Here is a 7346-nt window from a genome sequence, read left to right as displayed (position 1 = left end):
TCCTCTGCTTCCAGAAATGGCAGAGACCCTCCAACAATTCCATAGCTAGCCAAGCCAACAACCTGGGGGCATTTTAGTCACTTCTTCTGAAGAGTCATCCCCACATTTTATAGGATTTCTCTAGAGGGTATAAGATTCATTCCCTTGTCCCCCCTCCCCACTCTTCCATAATCCCTGGTACTGTTTTATTTCTGGTTCTCACAGGTAAACTCTTTCAACAGTCTCCAACCTAACCTGTTCTCACACCAGCCTCATCCATTTTTCACCATGATCCATCCTCTACTGTCTGATACTTGTCCATAGCTTTCTAGTGCCCTCAGAATAAGCCTCAACTCCCCATTGTGGCAGTTAAGGCTATCTTTCAGCTTCTAGGTCAAATGCCCCAGCTCCCAAGACTTCCTTTCCACACCACCCACGCTTCCCTCTGCCTGCAAAGCTCTTCCTCCAGCACTTCACAGGATTGTGAAAGACTCTTTAATCATTTAGGAGTCAGCTCAAATGTCATCAGCGAGGCCAGTCCCGATCCTTCAGCCTCAAAATGCCCCCAATTAAACTTGTCAATCCATGTGACTCTATAATGATGTGTCAGATATCCTTATCACAGTCAAGGGTTTCCATGTTTATCTATTGTCAGTTTCCCCAGCTAAAATGTAAGTACCATGAGGATAGAGACTCTATCTGTAGCCTTTGACACAGTGCCTGATACATAGTTGGCACACAGTCAGCATTGATTACACGGGGGAACAATTTTTTTTCCATTTTCTGTTGCATGAGGTTTTAGAACTGTTTCTATATATTTTTGCATCACTGATACCAAATCTGAAATCTGGGTTTTTTTGGTGCATGCTCTAGTTTTTATGCAATTTTAATTTCTTTTTGTTACAGTTAATGGCATGCATTGGTTTTTAAATTGGAGTTAAAGGGCAACGACTCTTGGATTGAACATAACCACAAGACAATTAATGTTTTACAAACATCACTTTTACATAATTGTAGTTGTTTTTAAATGTAAAAAAATTATTATCTGATAAAAACACCCTCTTATTTTGTTTTAAGATTGAATCATGGCTTCTTCGAGTAGGTATAAATGTAAGAATAGTCCTGACACCTTCTGTTATATATGTGGCTGTTACACACTTCAACATCAAAGGTGCAATATTTCATCATTTGTGACACGTGCATATATTGCCTATTTTCAAGTTCCCTTTGGTGACCAAGACAAGGATTGGGCTCCTCATATTGTGTGTCATAATTGTGAGGAAATGCTTCATGACTGGACAAAAGGAAAACGCAAAGGAATGCCTTTTGGTATTCCCATGGTTTGGCGTGAACCTAAGGACCACAGCAGTGACTGTTATTTCTGTCTGATCCATACAAAGGGCATCGGCAAGAAAAAATGGCATATGATTGCATATCCTAATATTCCTTCAGCAATACAACCTATCCCACACTCTGAGACACTCCTGGTTCCAGTTTTCAATTGTTTTATTTCCTCTAAGGTCGAAGAAAGTGAACATGGTGATCAAGTGTATTTTGATAAGATGCATGAGGAAATGGTTGTAGAATCTGAAGGGTCTTCTTCTGATGCCAAGCAGTCATTAACCCCTCAGCAGTTTAGCCAACCTGAATTGAATGATTTAGTAAGAGATTTGGGCCTATCAAAGAAAGCAGCTGAGTTGTTAGCCTCCAGGGTTCAAGAAAAGAATGTACTTCACCGGTCAGCTAAAGTATCCCATTTTAGGAAGCATGCACAAATTTTTGTCACGCCTCTTTAATCATATTTGATGAAGATGGGCATTATTGCTTAATTTCTTCACCCTGTGGGCATTAAAATTCTAAATTAGAAACCCATGGGTTAACCAAAGAGATTCCAGACTTTCTTAGTGAGTGGTGGATTACAATAACAAAGCCTACAATCTTGTTTAATTTTCTGTGTTATTTGACGAGATAATAAACACCAATTCTACATATACTTGTATGTTGGCTTGTTTACTGCAATTATATGGCGTGTTTTGTTCACAAAGGAGGCCCCAGACGGCTCCTGTGAGCCCCAGAACCAGTTTCTCCCTCTCAAATAAACATCAGAGAGGTCTCCACAGACAGCACCAATGGAAAATTTAAGGATATCTCTTTCTATCCCATTGCATTGTAGGATAATTAAAGCCCAAGCCAACAAAATGTATAACTTTCTTAAATTTAATTTTTGCTACATCAGACAGGCAGTTAAATGCCACCTGCTGGCAATTTCACTGTGTGGGGCCATGACAAAGATTCAGTTTTTCTAGTGACTTTGCCAGTACCCAACCTAAGAGAGAAGAAAGACTGAATTGTCACAGGCTTGGGCCCCACTGTCTACTGGCTTCTGGGCAACAAATCCACAAGACCTGTTGATTAAAAGCTGACCCCCAAAAAGATATTGTGTAAAATATGTAACATCAGAGGGTCAAATTCTGCTATGATTTATTTATATATTTATTTTCTGTACTTTTTGTCTCAATGTGGCTTCTTTTGTATGTCCGTAGATGTAGAAATTTTGTTCAGCTAGACTATGGACAGTTCTTAATGATGATTTTTCTGTAATTTAGTTGTAATTTTGACATGACTGTGGGAGTATTTACCTATTCTGCCGTCTAAACCCGAAGCCATATTGCAGGTATTTATATATATAAGCTATTTTTCTAAAATGAAACAGGAACCAGAAGGATGACACCATTTCCAGAAGGATGGAGTAGACATATTTTCTCTAATTCTGCTGTGAAGTACAGCTGAAAATTCTGAACATTGTACATAAAACAAACGTAAGTCTAAAAGAAAAAATAAGTCAGATTGCAAGGGACCTCAAGACTAGAGCAGCCGGATAGTGAGGTCCCTAGAGCTTCCCTTTGCCACGTATATCCCAGACAGAGTGCCACCCACCTGGAACACCAAGGGGCACAGACATGATAACCTGCTCTCTCTAGTCAAAGGGGCAGCCTATCAGGACAGAAAACGTAGGAAACAGCTACTCTACTGCAGCTAAACACCATCACAAACAACTGTGCCCACCCCACCCACATCAGCAGAAGAGCAAGTGATGAGCTGAGACCCCACCCTCTCCAGACAGTAACGAAGGGCCCCCACCACTGCAGGAGGGCAGCGTCACAGACAGCTGATAAAGAAGTCAGGATTTCCGTTCTCCAAGGATGATAATGAGTCCTCCTACCTGCCACGTTGTTGGCCAAGACCATGTGGGGAGCCTGGTCTCCCAGTGGTAATGAGTTACTCTTCTTGACCCTGCTAAGAGAATCTGTGGCCAGCAGATCCACTCTTTCCAAAGTGGTTAAAGGAATCCCTGTAAACCTAATGCATTCTGTATTTGATGTCCATATTTATTGTGTGTCCTCCTCCTAGAATATGTGTTGTAAGAGGGCAAGGATCTTTATCAGTTTTTTTCTCACTGTTGTGTCCTCATTGCTTTTAATAGTGTCAGACTCAGAGCAAGTGCTCAATGAAAATTTGTGTAGGGAATGAATTGTAGGTCAATTTCTCTATGCGTATTACAGGGTCCTCACCTATAAAGTTGACTTAATGATACTTCTATTCCATATTAATATGAAAATTAAATTAGGTAATGTTAAGAAATATAATTTGGCCTGACCTGTGGTGATACAGTGCATAAAGCGTCCACCTGGAATGCTGAGGTCACCAGTTTGAAACCCTGGGCTTGCCTGGCCAAAGCACATAGGTAAGGTGACCAATCGTCCTCCTTTAGGGAGGACAGTCTTTCTTTTGTAAGTTCCATCCTCCCTCAAAAAGTGTCCTCCTACATGTCCTCCTTTTTGATATTGGAAGACTAATCTGTAAATGTCCATATTCGGTCGATGCAGAATTAATCCATTGCGTGTGATGCGACGTATTTGTATCTAAATGAGTACTTTTTTTTACAATTATTATTAAAAATTAATAGGCATGTAAGCATAATTACAGTATAAATTATTACAAATGTTTTTATTATGCATTTATCATATTATAGTGTATTATCGTTGCAATAAATAAAATGTTTCTTTTATTTACGATATTGTTTTCTTCAATTTATTTTGTCCTCTTTTTCAATTTAAAAAAGTTGGTCACCTTAACATAGGGGAAGCAACTACTACAAATTGATGTTTCCTGCTTCTCCTTTCTCTCTCTCTCTTTCTCTCTCTCTTTCTTTCTCTCCCACTCTCTTCTCTCTATCTTAAAAAAAATCAGTAAATAAAATAAATTTAAAAAAAGAAACACAACTCTCCTAGGATATAAAAAGAGTTCCCACAATAAAAATAATCTTTATTTAAAAATGAGCAAAGAACTGGAATAAACATTTCTCTGAAGAAGATACATAAATATACAAATTACTAAGAGACACACAAAGAGCATGAAGAGATGGTCCATGTCAGTCATCATTAGGGAAGTGCAAATCCAAACAGCAATGAGGTACCACCTCAGTAGAATTGCTAACTATCTAAAAAGAAAAGAAAAGAAGTATAAGCAAGAATGTGAGAAATAGAAACTCTTATGCACTGTAGGTGAAAATGTAAAATGATACAGCTGCTATGGAAAACATTATGGTGTCTCCTCAAAAAAATCAAAAATAGAATTACCATATGCTCCCAAAATCTCACTTCTGGCTGTATACCCAAAAGAGCTGAAAGCAAGGATTCAAATACCTATTTGTGTACCATGTCTATAGCAGCATTGTTCACAACAGCCAAAAGGTGGAAGCACACCACGTGTCCCATCAATGACTGAATGGATAAACAAACGATGGTATATACACACCCGATGGGGAGAAGGGGAGGTAAGCCATTATTGTCTAAAAGGCACAGACTTTCAGTTCCCAAGATGAAAAGAGCTCTGGAGGCGGATGGTAGTGATGGGTGCACAACAGTGTGCGTGTACTTACTGCCACTAAACAGTTCACTTAAAAATGATTAATTGGGTTAATTTTATGTTTCATTATCTTATAATACTTTTGAATTAAAAAAACTTGAACCCTATCAACAACATTGCAGAGACTAATCATTAAATGGTAAATTACTGGATTGGAGTATAAAATCTATATCAGACAACCTAGTGTTTCTTGTCTATAATTATGCCTAGGAAAAGAGGGTCCAGCTATCTAAGTAGGTCTCATTCCTTTGCACCATCTTGGCAAGATCAACCAAGAAGAAAGTGAGTGGCAGAGACGGGCCAGTGTCAGCAGCTGCAGCAATGCAACCATCTGAAGTTAGATTGCCAGTGGCCTGTCTCAGCAGGAAAGAAAGTTTCTGAAATTCTTTTACTGCAGAAAAAGAACAGAGCTGGCTATAGAATAACAATTAAATTAAGTCTTGAAAAAAAATCAATATAAGTTATCCCAATGCCCGGAGCTCAATTCTGTAATTTATTCAACAGAGTTTGTGGCAACAAAATTGAGGAAGAGCTCAGGAAACTAATTATTCTATCAAGTTCCCATTGGAGAAGGAGGGAGCATCTTTACTAATAGAATTGAAGACCTACTGAGTTGGAGAAGTAAGTTCTTGCCTAGCTAAAGAAAGTACTCTGAGATCAGATCAGAACACTAGTAGGTCACTGAGTGAATAGTATTTTTTCTCCTAGCTGAGAGACCACAGTGGTGTTTGGTGGGAGTGGGGGTGTGCAATCAATGCCTTCCTTCCTAGTGGCCTCAAACCGAGGTGATCCAAGATTTCTGAACTTCATTCTTCAAGTGAATTCATTTGGCAAATGTTTTAATAATCTTTGTTGAAGTAAACTTGCTTATGTATGTATACACCCATGTAACTACTTCTAAGATGAAGGTATAAAACATTTTCATTACCCCCAAAAGTGCCCCTCATGCTGCTTCAGTCACTGTCCCTACAAGAGGGTAACCTCTATTTTAACTTCTGTTACCATAAATTCATTTTTCTTGTTCTTGAACTTCATATACATGGAATCATACAGCGCATACATTCTTTTTTCTGTCTGGCTTTTTTATTCAACATATTGGTTTTGCAGTTTATTCATGTTTTTTGTGAGGAGAAAAGACAAATCATAACTAACTATGACTACAAAACAGATGATCGGAGGTATTAATATAGATGTGAAATGTACTTTGAGGAAATGGAGAAAAGAAGTTAATTTGGGCTAGAAAATGCTGGTAAGATTGTTCACAGAACTTACAGAGTTGGAGCTGCTGAGCTTCCAGAGCCCCCAGTGAGAAACTTAGCAGCAGAAGAAAGCACAACACAACTTATCAAAGGGCAGAACTTCCCTATTACCTGCTATTTTATTTTGGCTGAGGAAGAAATAGGGCAGTGAACCAAAATGTGAGAGCAAACCGGTGGAGGTAATCTTCTGTGATTACATTATTTTTTACATCAAACATTTCATCAAACTTCAAGCACCATTAACACTGCATTAATCTTGTATAACCTCAGGCTGTTGAGCCAGCATACAGGAGCCCCTCTGAGCAGGTGTCCTGTGTGCTTGTCAGTCATTTGTCAGGCCCCAGCTTGCCGTCTACAGTTATTCTTTCCCCAAACTGACGCCCCTCTCAGAACACTCAAGTGCCACTCTCCTATTGCCAAAGGACCAGATCGACTAAGGAATTTTTGTTTTCTTTTATTTTTTTTCCAGATGGCTTGACACTGTGTTTAAATAGCCTAAATGTTTCATAATTCTGTGAGATTTTGGTATAGGGAAAAATTATATATTACCATCAAACTGTCTGTGAATATTACTTCTTAGAATGCTGGCTTTGATTCAATCTTGACAAAAAAAAGGTTATCAAATAAACCTGATTCCCAATATTTTGCTTCCATCATCATCATCAAGTAGTTTTCTGCCAGTTGTTCACCACTCATCCCATTCTCTGTCCCTGTTTATATCCCAGGAAGCTGATCCCTACATATTCCACCACAGGGCTCCCTTCTTGCTGTGTCCTGATTGGTTTAGTTGGCTCTTCCTCCCTCTCTCCACCCCTGCTTTGCCTGATTGCTAGCCATGGCAGCCTCCCTTCAACTACAGCTCTATCAACTAGCCTCTGCTCCAAGAATCTGGCTCTCACCTGGCTCTATCACACAATTTCCTCTCACTGCCCCTTCAGGACAAAGGGTGGTGGTCAGTCCACCAGTGCTGCTATCCTCTGGGTGTCTCAACCTCCATGTTTGGTTTCCTAACCCTGCCCACTGAGTAAACCTTTCATGGATATCCCTGGTGCCATTTGAATTAGCGTCTGTGTCCTGCAGGACCATGATTACAGTCATCTCTGACATCATCTTCTCTGGGACTATTGTACACTGATTGCCCCTCACATGTCAGACACTGAGTGCTGCCCCAAAATTAAC

Source organism: Saccopteryx bilineata, chromosome 10 (assembly GCF_036850765.1).
Source record: "Saccopteryx bilineata isolate mSacBil1 chromosome 10, mSacBil1_pri_phased_curated, whole genome shotgun sequence".
Lineage (NCBI taxonomy): Eukaryota > Metazoa > Chordata > Mammalia > Chiroptera > Emballonuridae > Saccopteryx > Saccopteryx bilineata.
Note: the sequence above shows the minus strand (reverse complement) of the source record.